We start from the raw sequence: 13,508 nt of genomic DNA, 5'->3' as shown, positions 1-13,508 counted from the left end.
TGTGATCATTTAGTACTAATGAACGATATTTTAACGATTCTTTGATCTATTATTATCAAGGAAAACACAGATCGTGAGTGGTGTGAGTAGATCACTATAAGCTAAATTTTGACGGTTAATCGGTTAATTAATTTAGTGTAAACTGGTTACTTATTGTTCATGCTCATATGTCATTAATGTGATCAATAAATCGCCTGGAAAACCTTTCTTGTTTTACTTTTTGTACAATTCAGGACAGTGTGTCATGTTGGAGATCTATTTGATGATCTCTGTGATGAATCCAACATTAACAGTGTTATATACAGTACTTTATTTCTTTGTAAATCCTCCCATGAAGATTGCATTGTATTTGTTACCGCATGATGTCATCTTCTGATGGAAATGGTGAGGTGATGACGTCACGCTGATAACTGACGATGAGTTTTATATAATTCGTCATTCAATGTGATATGACACGTGACCGAGGTAAAATTATAAACTTAAGAAAGGGTTAAAATTCGTATAATTTGGGTATCATCGACGTTACTCTAAATTTGGTTTGCTTATTGATGTATTGTCATGCTCTGCGCCTTACCACTTATACGACATTTGATAATAACGTACTTTTTGACGATTCTATCGCTGTTACCTCTAAACCAGATTCCGTCTGCTCAGTTTGGCCGAAATAGGAGAAGAGTGTGAAGCGTAATATGAGACCGCTTTGAAGTACTTCACTAAGGCTTCCTACTATTCTAACTTAATATGACAGATGTAATCAGCTGATAACTTCAACATGGTCCCGTGATGGTGACCAAAATTCAAACCGAACAAAACAAACCGAGACTTTCATTAGCCTCTTCTTTGACGTATTGTACGTTGTACGGAAGTGTACTATGACACAGTCACGATGTTTGTGCGTGTTTTTATTTCTGTATATATTCAAACCCCGACAATGATAAGCATTTAACCTCACCTTCACACAAATGTTTCCACCACGATCTATTTACAATCCGCACTACACCGTCCCTTTCCACCCAAATGTCCTGAAAAATATTATGCTCTTGATTATAAACCACGTCCAACGATACCATGGTAACAGCAGCAGTATATTTCAGAAGTCGATATGTCAATATAACAACCTTCATCGAAAGATAGAATTGGTTGTTCTTGATGTTTCTTGCAAAATGCTTCATCTGCGATATGGTGACGGTTTGTTTTGACGAGTATATATAAAGCTATTTTTTTGTCCTACAACTATCATTTTCTAAGACAACATTGGCCCAGTGGGGAGTCGTTAACCTATATGATAAGGTACCATAACAAATATACTGGTATATTCAGTGCTACTGTCGGATACTCAAATTCAGGGCTCATTCGATGTACCCCAGGAAAGCGCATGTGTAAAGTGGAAGGGCGCTTAGATGCCAAATGTTGTTATATTCTGCCTTTTTGCTATGAAGACAATGAATCATTAACAGGAAATATTTATTAATGCTGTTTACTGTTTGTAGTGTCCTTACATGTATCTGCAAGAACCAACATGGTTTGGTAATTGTAGCGGTGTGTGAGGGTAGGTTTGGGGGGGGGGGGGCAATTGTAGCGGTGTGTGATGGTAGGTTTGGGGGGAGGGGAGGGGGGCTGGGTATATGTGAATTGTTCTTTGAATTATAAACTAGTTACTTCATTGTTCATTTGTTTAATGTACCAGAATGTAACTCGCTATTCAACGTTTCATAAATGCGGCTATTTTTCATTTTGTTACACAAAATTGATTTCAAAAGTGGATTTGGTATCCGACGGGAATTCGATCCGGACGGGATCATGGACTTACAATGGTGATTTAACAAACTATACCATTTTAAATAGGAACTCAAATGATAATATATATACGTTTCCAATATATATATTCTGTTTCCTTTATATCGTATCTCCTTCTTCTCAAGTGAATGCATGAATTTCTTAAAATAGTATGTCATATTACCATGTATGCCCAAATACTCACATCATTCCTTTACGGTAATCTACCGGAGTTGCGAAGGGGGGGGGGGGGGTATTCACAAAAAGAGGCACTTTAAAATTACATATTTCTTAATTTATCAACAAAACGACATTAAGAAAATATGGAAAAGTTCCTTTTTTAACCAGTTTTCACAAAACTGGATGGGAAACGTACCAATGCCCTGCCCTGTTCGCGATGTTTTGTCCAAAACAGGTTTGCAATTGTGTGAAAATAGTCGCTCATAATTGGTCGGAGGTTTCTTCATCACCATAGAAACCGTATACTTCGCGGTTAGCAAAATGTCTGAAACAATTCGTTGCAACGAACATATACCCGTTCAAAAATTACCCGGAGCTTTTCGTAAGTAGGCTATATGTAGATATCGTTGGAATTGGTTTAGACATATTTAGCTCACAAGTTTGTTAGATTGTATGATCTACTATCGATGTTTGATCGAAATTTCCTGTGAAGGCATTTATCGATAACATAGCACAGCGCGCATACTGCACACTATACTGCACACAGTATGGATATTTAAGAACTGTGTTGTGATGCAAAAACAGTTTAGCTCTCACTCCGCCCACCCCTTTCTCCCTCCCCGGGTTTACTGTGCTTCTAGAACCACTTCTTAACATTGGTCAGAGCTTTTCTCGAGATGGCAGGATTGTTTATATTAGTAGATTGTGTCTATGCTTTGACTCAACAAAAAGGATCAACTTCCTCTCCACCAAAAATATTTCTTCCAAGGATATCAGTCATTGATGGCGGTTACCCAGCATTCTTCACACCTCATTTGAGCTTCGGCCTATACCGTTTAGTCCTATATGTACTGTCTATATTCAATAGAGTTCCACTATATATGATCTAACTCAATGGAGATACATGTGATTCAACAGTAAAGTTGTGTAAATTAAACTTTATTATTCACAAATCATTTCCCAAATTTTAGGCAGGAAAATTTGCAGACTTACCGTAGTCCTATAGTCGCGCAATGCACTCACGTATTGTACCGATTCAAACTATTGCTGCTGTCTTGTTTGCGTATATTCATTTTAGACATGCGATTTTAGTGTAACCATTTAACGAATGGAATCCGATTGCAATAGAACGGCTCACGAATCTTGCAATGTAGCGTATGTATCATCAGTAAGGTCAACATGTGATCCAAGCATTAAAGGTAAACTTAGGGTGGTTAGAAGGCAACCCCGTAAGTAGACCTAACTAGGTGTCACCATGGAGGTAAAACATGGTGTTACAGGACAATCAACAACAACACTTTATGTGTTCATCATGTTTCAGTGACGTCAATGAACTCATTCATCTTTTGATATTTAAGACCCATGGGCCTTATCGTTCTTCTGATTCAGTGTATGTCTTTCAACTTTCTATCTAGTGATGGTCATTACTGATGCTGACGTCACGAGCAATCTGATTAGATGAAAACTCCGTAACTGAAAACCTGTTTGGGGAAAAATCTCGCCCCGTCCCCGCAATGGAACATTTCAGACTATTTGGAAATTCAATAAACAGCGGGTGATTACTGGAATTACTCGTCATGACAAAACACATGCACATGACAAAAAAGTGTAGTAGATTTGAAAAAAAAATACAAATCACGTTATCGTAACGTGCGTGTAGGAATGCCATGACAATATACAATATCCATACATTTAATCACATATCTATACAACACTGGTGACAAATCTACGGTGGTTCTGAAGGGACAGGCGAGTTCTTCAAAACACTTCAAAGTTATACATTTTTGTTGATCTGACTAGTTACGCTAACGTTACCTCTTGACGAAAATAATAAAACAAATCCGAGTTTGGTGTGTTTCACGTAATTTGGCAACAAGTCAAAGATATAATTTTGATCGAGTTGTCAAGTATACGCTCTATTCATATATTGGCCAAAATTATCAAGTCGAGTATTTGCATTGTCAACTCGATAAAAATCATTTGAAGTGACTACAACTCGCCTGTTCCTTCAAGAAGTAAAACGTAATTATTCTCTGCTGTGCAGCGTCGAGAAAGATAAAGGAAGATTTCTAACAGCATATTGCTGTGTAACTACTCTCGATATTAAGCAATGGCGGAAGAAGGTTGTATCGCGGCGGGGTGGGGGGGGGGGGGCGTTGGGGCAGGAGGGGCAAACTTTATGGATAGTTGGAGGTGTGAGATTGAGTTGAGGGTAACACATTTTCTCAAAAGTTTCTCACAATCGTAATAATGAAAAGAGGAGGGTCTCGTACTTATATTAAACTTTTAGCTGGAAGCCACTGTTAAGTGTGACGTCCACCTATCCTTACAATGTGGAAACTGTGATTTTGATATTGCTGAGCAAACAGTAAGAAATGTTTACCGAAATAAATGAGGGCGGTATTGATAAACTTAACATGTATAGTCTCCGGATGTGTTCCGTGATTAATTCGCAGATGATATTGCAAGGGTCGTACATGTAACTCATAAGATTTGGCGGAGGGGTTCAACTGGTAATGCGAAATGTTGGCATGTAATATAAACTGTTGATCGGTCGAATGAGAACCTTATTAAATAATACATAAACAAGATCCTTATTTATAATACATAAACAAATACGCGTGTTCCTCATACGTCTTCTGCGATGCCATTTAACACATTTAACGACATGTTAACTACATAAAAATTATTAACATTTACTAATTTAATATATCCAAGCGGAATTTTAATGTCCCTTTGATAATTTGTTTTCTACCTGTTGGTTGTCTTTTTTATCAAAATGACAAACGATACAGACTCTTCGATGCTAGTAATAGCAACCTTTTTAACGATTTGCCGTTGCTATCCAAAGGGTTTGTACAAATAAGACTTCGACTTTGATTACAACGTTTCTGTATGTTGCCGTATTGGACGAATCTTACCGTATACTATATTACTCTTCTAATCAGAAATAAGTACCAAAGCTATAGTCTCACTGGCAATTGATTCTTTAAATACCAAATGATTCACTTGGCAATAAGGTGTTATCTGGTATCTTATGTACGGATTTCAGTGATCGTCTTCCGAATTGTTGTATTATTCAGGGAATGAAGGAACATAATCAATGTTTCATGTGGTTAAGGGGGAGGGGGGGGGCACATCTGATCGAGTCGTGATACTGTATGATAGCAGAATCATTCCGGAAAAAAACAGTAATTAATGCAGTAAACGTAAGAAAAGATAAATATTTTCAGAATGGAAGCATTTCCGAAAAAAAAGTTCAAACTAAGAAAAGGGAAAGCTGACTTTACTGGGAGGCTGCCCCGACCCTGGTCATACCACCCTCCCGGGAGTAATACAGATAATAGACAAATATAATACATTCTATAAGAAGACATAGTTTAGTAAATGTATTGATGCACTTTGACGTTAGCAAGTTAACTTCACACATTTAACAAACCAGCAACACAATTTCCATGCTCGTAATAATAGTCATTAATTTTACGATTTTTTGCACTTGATGGTATTTCATATTTTTAATTAACAATTAAAAAAATACTTAAGATTAAATTATTGAAGAAAATTTATCACGGAAGCAACATATTAATAATTTATGTCGTCGTTGCCGATGTTAAAATTTCCTTAGCGTGGTCAAAAGGAAATTTCAACTTGGACGAAGTCGAGCAAAGGTCAATGCTGCCCTCGCCCAATGGTGTTTAGCTGTTTAGGATGCGACCTTTTATACCCGCCTCCTTGCTTTATATAGTAACGTAATCGATGCATATTAACGTATTATGTGAGTTATATGCTTCTTTCCTCTCCTGGTTCAGAGTGGCGTAGCATGTGCTCTCATAACAGAAATCCTAAGTAATATGTATCCTATATTATGTTTTATAAAAGCATTACAGGGATATATATATATATATATATATATATATATATATATATATATATATAACCTAATTGCGTACTTCTTAAATATCGCATTCTTGAGATTTGTTTTAATTGTGATTTTGCTATATGCTTGTGCCTGTTATATTATTGCCTTTTCGTGTATTTATTGTTTTGCTTATTTGTAAGAGTATCTTGAGTTAAAATATCATCTTCGTAGAGTATCTCTCCAGGGGTTATTATTTTTCTTGGTATTTTATGCATTCTCCAGAAAGCCGCCGTAAATCCCAGAAAGCCGCAATAAACCCCAGAAAACCACTGTAAGCCCCTGAATGCCCCTGTATATCGCAGTTTGTCGTGCGACTAGTTTTGCCCGGCAACGATTGTAATTTGAGCGTTATTATTATTAAGGGTGTAATTGTTGTTAATCTTACTCTATATTTCATGTTTCATGTTACCAAATGTATATTTCTTATACTTCTTTAAGTTCTTCCTTTTGTGCATTATTTATATGAGAAATCTTATTCTGTATTATGTTATTATTGATTTGTGCGCCATATTCATGTGTTTGTTTCACTAATATTTGTATAGTAAGGTTTTGATATTTTTACCTTTTAGTTTTCACCGTGGTCCTGTTGAACCACGTGAGCAAATAAACGTGTTAAAAACTCCGACTACGTTGTTCAGCAATCTTTGAGCGTTGTCTCGGTAACAATCTATGTAAACGTGTAATTAAATACATTGGTATTTTCTATTTTATTAGAAATTTACTCTTCTTGTATCTATTCTTAACAATTGTAGTTTATGGTACAGCATGTAGGGCCTACTACGTTCTGAAATCCTCCAGAAAATTTTCGGAATAGATTGATCAAATTATTTATAATGAAACCTACAAAGTTTGCAACAAAATTAGTCATTCCTTGAATATAGCCTCTTGGTGATAAAAGATATTCACTCGCACAACGCTCATTGACGTAGGCGTCCAATTTGACTGAGGGAGGGGAGGAGGGGCTGTAACGATTTGCCCGAAAATGTTAACCAGTATGGAAGGCAAGGGCGGCGGAACCGGGGGGGGCACAGGGGGCACGTGCCCCCCACTTTTCCTCAGGTTAAAAATGTGCCCTTTTTCTACATAAAAATTTCAAAATAAGAAAAGAGTTTACAAAGCGAAACCCACGTCGAATGAAATATTTCGGGAAGTTTAAATGTTAACTATACCACAGGCGTAGAAGCCCAATTTACTGGGGGGGGGGGGGGGGCTGTAACGACTTGCCCGAAAAATATTACCAATATTTTTCGCGCGTTACGCCCGCGTTCAACATGTTATGTGCATATCATATAGGCATGAGTTGGTTATTACATCGCATGCCAATAACATACAATCATTTGCCGTGTTATAACCCTTCCAAATTGGTTATAATTATTGGGAAAGTCGTTACAATAATAATGATCATAATAATATCACTTTAACCATTGAAAAAAGCATAGAAAATTATTTTTCTTTCAGTATTTTGACATATTTCATTTGCTTTCATGCATGTATCGATCGCGTGTGCAGGGACTTGGACTTTATAAAGATTTCACCTCATTTTGTCTTCTTCCTTGTTTCCCAATTTGCACATTAGATATTTAGTGCTAGTATGCATTTTTTCCTTGAGGGGTGGGGGGGGGGGTAGCGATGATGGAGTGATGTGTATACGCAAATAAGATAATACAATAAGAGTTATAAAGGGTACTAAATATCAGGCTGCATCAGTCCAATCGAATTTCTGCAAAGTGCCCTTCGACGTTGGTGCCCCCCCCCCCCCCCAGATTAAAAGTGCTTCCCGCCGCCCTTGATGGAAGGACAAACTGATGAGATCCCCATCAACATTGAAATTCGAGTTTCTTATATAAGGCATGCCAACAGTGATACATATAACATCGTCTTGGACAGAGAAGGCATGATAGAGCGAACTGTGTCAAAACTCCATAACATCAATGTCAGATTATATATAGTGCATTCCAAAAACAACATCAGAATACTGCCCGAATTTTCACGGAAATATCTTGTTGGAGGCTGCAGCCCGTTATTCCCTAACCCCCCCCCCCTCCCGCATCCCACACCTATGAATCTTCTCAATCGGGCTGTACCATCCTCATCCGTTAGAGAAAAATAAATGATACTGTCACGAAAATTACATCAGTAATTTATAAATTAGACAAGACCATTTATGTTTTTCAAAACAGAGAATAAAGCATGACAAAAGTATAGCTCGTAGCGGACATATGAGTGTGGTCACACAAATCTCTAAGTTAGACCGAGGTGTATACTATAATGTGTAATATACATGATTTAGTCAGAACCCTACACCAGCGAAGTAAATAACATACCAACTGCATGGGTGGGCAATTGTTCCCCAGTAAATCATTGTGCCCGCCCTGTTAAGTATGTTGCTCACAAGTTTCATTTTCATACCAGAGATATGCATAAGAACAACCATATCATATGGGGCATATATCAAGTAGATGAAATACTCATAGCAACTATATCAATGTACATCTTGTTTTTTACATATTTCATAAATCGGTTAACTTTTCGACACACTAAGTCGAAATGTCAACAGTTTATCCATGTGGTCCTTTTTTAGCCCCCATATTACCTAATACCAATCTAATCAAGAAACGTTGATATTCTGAGATAACATAGTTGAACTGATTAGGAATTAAGACGACATCATAAGGTATAAGTCCAATTATGAAATACAACACCAATGTGTTAAGTCAAAATACTTTTTTTAAACCTTGCCATCTTTAAGTCGAAAGTTAGAGAAAATAGGCGAAAGTTTGAAATATAGTAGTGAAAGTACGAGATTAAAAAAATGCAAAGTGTATATTAACAGGGAAAAGATCGACCTGTTATTTCGAAATTTCCACTTCTTAAGTACCACAATCCTAACATTATTAAAAGAATTTAAGACAATTTCTAGAAAAGATGTCATTTTTTAAGAAAATAATTTCAATTTTGGAACAGTTGTTGAAATTTCCAGATAAACAGCGATCAATAAATTAGAAAATAGCCCCTGGGTGGTAGATAACCAATCAATGACATTTAGTGTGAACAATGGCAAAAATGATATAGTTTCATAAGTAATGATTCAAAACATTACGTAACAGATACGTCATATAAAAGTTAGGCCATTATGTAAAAATGTGGTAAGGAAATAAAGCACAATACAAGTAAAAATAGGCTCTCCTAATTATCGAGTGTACGTGATATATAATATACAGATTAATAACAAATTGACCTAACTGAGTATTAGATTACACTGTTATATTACATTGATTGTGATTTTAATCATTTGACGTTCATGAGAAAGATGGTCATATATACTGATGACGTAGTGATTGAAGGATGACGTCATGGGAAGTGTGATTGTTTCTTGGTAATTTGAAGTTATCAGAGCAAACGAAATAATAATTTGTAATACTTTAAATATTGTTTACACTTTTTTTGGAGTGCATTCTTATATTTTCCTTTTCTGTCTTTTTGGGATAATTTATTTAAATTCTGTATAAATAAATTGGATAATTTTCAACACTATTTGGATAAGTTTTCAATACCATTAATGCGTGACAAATATGTACTTTACTGTAAACATGTTATTTGCGTTGTTAATGTTACTGTAAGTTTTGTGTTACATTCGTAGAACTGACATCATTGTCTTCGTGTTAGATTTTATAATCCAGTCACTTTTATTGATGAAACTAAATATATAAAATGTTATAAATATAAAACCTTAACTGACAGCAGTGGTATTTTAGTGGTTTACAACATAAACAGTTTAGATAGAATCAGATAAACAGTTTAGATAGAATCAGAAACAGTGAACACTATTAAGAATATCCCACACACATTAGGCGGAATAAGACACAGGTAACATACAGATTTATAGCGTTGAAAAGTGAACGCTTACAGTGGCCCGAACTTTATGGATAGGGGGAGGGGTGCCTTTGACTTGACTGTAAAAACAAAATTCTCAAAGTTGTAACTACGGAAAGAAGGAGGGCTTTTATGGAGCACTTTTGTCCACGACGTCCATGCCCACCCTTGCACCCCCTCTCCACCCCCACTAGCTTTGTTATAGCAGAGCAAAAAACAAAACATGGCAAACAAACACAATGAGCAGATTTCACAGATCAAGTTTGATCGTATCCGTTTCCATTCGATGAACGTTTATAGGCTTACTACAAAATTATTTCAGACATTTGTGTCCAGTCCTGAAGTTATTAATTTAAACCCAGTTCGGAGAGGATGAATCTTATTTTGATAGCTAAACCTTTCTTGTGTCAAACGTTATAAAAGGAAGAGGAATATTTATCAAAATAATCAAAATAGTTGTCATATGATACGATACTTTTTAAGAAAAAGTCACCCAGGAAAGAACCTGGGCACGAAAACCAAACTACCAAACGACTGATCCGCTCTCAGCCCCAGTCCCCTTGCATCGGGACTGTGACTGTGTGATCATCGTCGGGTGTGCATCACCATTCCCCTCGAAAGGGAACAGATACTACACATGATCTTAGCCAAAAGGCCGAGAAGCATATGATACGATTGTATCATGTGTCCTATGTGCTATACTTTTAATGTTTATCAATATTCATAATGATCCTCTATTTATCGTCATGTTACTTTGAATCTGATGACTGAACGAGCTGAGTATCTGACGGACCATATAACTTGATGTTATTAGGGCCTGGGTGATCTTACCTTATACGTGTTTATTTAGATAAGCCAGTGATATTAAATACGTATACTATATCATACGATAAAAAAATATTAAGGTCAATTGTGACGATTTGGTAAGATAGCTAGTCACGATCGTGTCTTTCATTTTGGTTGTGTAACAGTGAAAGGAACAGAGGGCAGCATAGCAACATAGCAAATGTGAACTTATGTTAATCCATAGTTCATGGCTAGGTAGTACCGCTAACGATTCACAGCAATACTAAAGAGTGTGAGTGACGGGTGCACAACATGGTATGTTGCTTAATAGACAGTTGTTGGTGGCCTCTGATATGTTGAAAGATATGTACTTTTACAAAAGACTTTTGTAATGTTTTGCGTGGCTTTTCTTTTTGTTTTGGTGACGATTTGGTGTTTTCATAGCAAGACGAGTAAATTTAACGCTGGTTACCATAACAATAAATAACTTACACATCCAAGAAAGTAATTCTTTAGCTATTTCACCGCAGACCTCTTTCCATTAGTGTAGTTTAATCATTCTAATTCACTTCATGAAAACTGTTTACATCTGTATTTTGTTGAGTTTGTTTTATCGTGTCATTTTGACTAGTATGCAATACTCACATACTACGAGACCTACTAATGGTTACAACTTACAACCAGTTGGCTGCTCTTAAATAGAGAGTTTCGAAGCGTTTAGTCAAAAACAGATAAATCTGAGTCCCACAAAGTTAAGAGTTATGCATTATTGTGCAAACTCTTACATAGGTGGGGGGGGGTGGGGTGGAGAAGGGGGTTACCGTAATGCGTCAATCACCTCCTCTGTTCAAAGCATATATCTGTTAATTAAATGAAATTGTTCATCTAAATGCCTTTTACTCTTTTACTTTGTTAATAAACGATTCTAACATAGCTTCATTTCAATACAAGGCACGCACGCACACCAGCTGATGGCATCTATCACCTCTCTTTGACAATGTTTGTGTCAAATGCGCCTACGTTATACCGTTAGTGTTTATAATGAAGCCATCAATTACACATCTAATTAGCCAAACCATCCAAGAGTGCATATGAACTTCGTTTTACACAGCGATGGCGTTACCCGAGGAAATAGCTTTATCTTTAGTTCTAAAAGTATCGTTAAACCTTACTTACAACTAATATAGGTCTATTGGACAAAACCATGTACCAGACCACAATTAATCCTACGCTATTTGGGATGGAGAATAAAAGTTCAACCAGAAGCCAGTGGGCTTATTGTGATTCCTTGCCACTTGAGATTATAATCCCAAGCATTCGTCATTGTTGATTAACTTGATTAACACAGGTTCTTTCACTGCCTGTGGACCTACTTACAAATTATGTTAACTTATCATGTTTACAAGCTATTATTAGCAAAATTCAACTCAAGCCATGCCCCCTAATAAATGTGCATAATATCACATTGAACATACATTATCATGTACCAGCTATCTACCAACACCTTCACACAAAGTATGATTCAATTCTGAAAATGTGTACATTTGACCCTGCGACCTCATTAATATTCTTGAGATGAGCACCAAAATCAATCTGGCTCTTCTACTCAATATGGCGCATCTATTTACCAAGTATGACTTCAGTCTAACTTGTCTTTGTTCAGTTACCGTGTTTACCAGCTATTTTAGTGAAAATTGACTTAAGCCACGCCCCTAATAAATATGCATAATATCAATTTGAACATATATTACCATGTACCCACTATCTACCAACACATGAATACCAAGTATGAATAATTCTGACTTTTCGGTTGCGGAGTTATAAGCATTTGAAGAGTTTCACGTTTGACCCCGTGACCTCATGATTATTCATGAGATGAGCACAAAAATTAATAGGGTTCATTTACTCAAAATGGAGCATATATGTACCAAGTATGACTTCACTCCAACTTGTCGTTGTTCAGTTACCGAGTTTACAAGCTATTTTAGTGAAAATAGACTTAAGCCCCACCCCCTAATATATATGCATAATGTCAACTTGAAGATATATCACCATGTACCTGCTATCTACTTACACATTAAAACCAAGTATAAATAAAGTCTGCTTTTTGGTTGCGGAGTTATTAGCATTGAAGAGTTTCACGTTTGACCCCGTGACCTCATTATTAGTCATGAAATGAGCACCAAAATCAATAGGTTCATCTACTCATTGTGGCGCATATATGGACCAAGTATGACTTCAATCCAACTTGCCATTGTTGAGTTATCGTTTTTACGAGCCAAGGGCGTCACATACACACACATATACATACACACGCAATCAACATCGAATAGATTCCTTGAGCCTTCGGGCAAGGAATGAAAAAGTAACCATTTTGTTCAAGTATGAAGCCTGTACTTATGACTTACTGTTCTTACAGTAATTTAGTAAACGAGTGTACTTACATAAGTAGGAGGTCAACGGGACAGTGGTTTGACGACCCTTCTAAAGTGTCGAGAATTTATCAAGAAATTTCCACACAAAAAAAAAAATATGTACGAATTTCATCCATGAAAGAAGAATTCGGAAGCAAAGACTATAAAGTATGCTGATAATATGACGTCAAACTGATACCATTGATAGCTATACAATCCCCTTCCACCAGCAGTCACGTTCTCATACCCTAAAGTGCTGCAACGCCTTTAGTCTAAGTGATGAGCTCGCAATGGCCGTCATTATATTGAGTAACGTAAGAGAAATAGAACCGAAGGTACCAGCGAGAATACTTCGAACGAACTTTCCGTAGATTTACAACGCTGTGAAAATACGGCCGACATACTTTGCTTGATGCACCATGAGCTTAGCATCTAACAATAATATTATGATTAAAAGGAAAATTAAATAAATTAAATGTAACAGGAAGTAAATCATTTTAATTGCTGTCATTAACAAAATGAAAATAACGTTCGACATTTACCACTGTTAACTAAATTCA

The 13,508-nt window shown here is 36.4% G+C and overlaps 1 protein-coding gene and 1 pseudogene across 6 annotated transcripts in view; both read right to left on the bottom strand.

Annotated features, from left to right (window-relative positions):
- LOC139963618 (uncharacterized) overlaps positions 1-13,508 on the bottom strand; it is a 343,329-nt gene that overhangs the window by 219,894 nt on the left and 109,927 nt on the right. The gene's annotated exons all lie outside the window — the stretch shown is intronic.
- Positions 10,339-10,415, bottom strand: LOC139964410 (U2 spliceosomal RNA; annotated as a pseudogene).

The sequence above is a fragment of the Apostichopus japonicus genome, chromosome 22 (genome assembly GCF_037975245.1).
Source record: "Apostichopus japonicus isolate 1M-3 chromosome 22, ASM3797524v1, whole genome shotgun sequence".
Taxonomy (NCBI): Eukaryota; Metazoa; Echinodermata; class Holothuroidea; order Aspidochirotida; family Stichopodidae; genus Apostichopus; species Apostichopus japonicus.
Note: the sequence above shows the minus strand (reverse complement) of the source record. Positions and strands in the feature narration are given on the sequence as shown.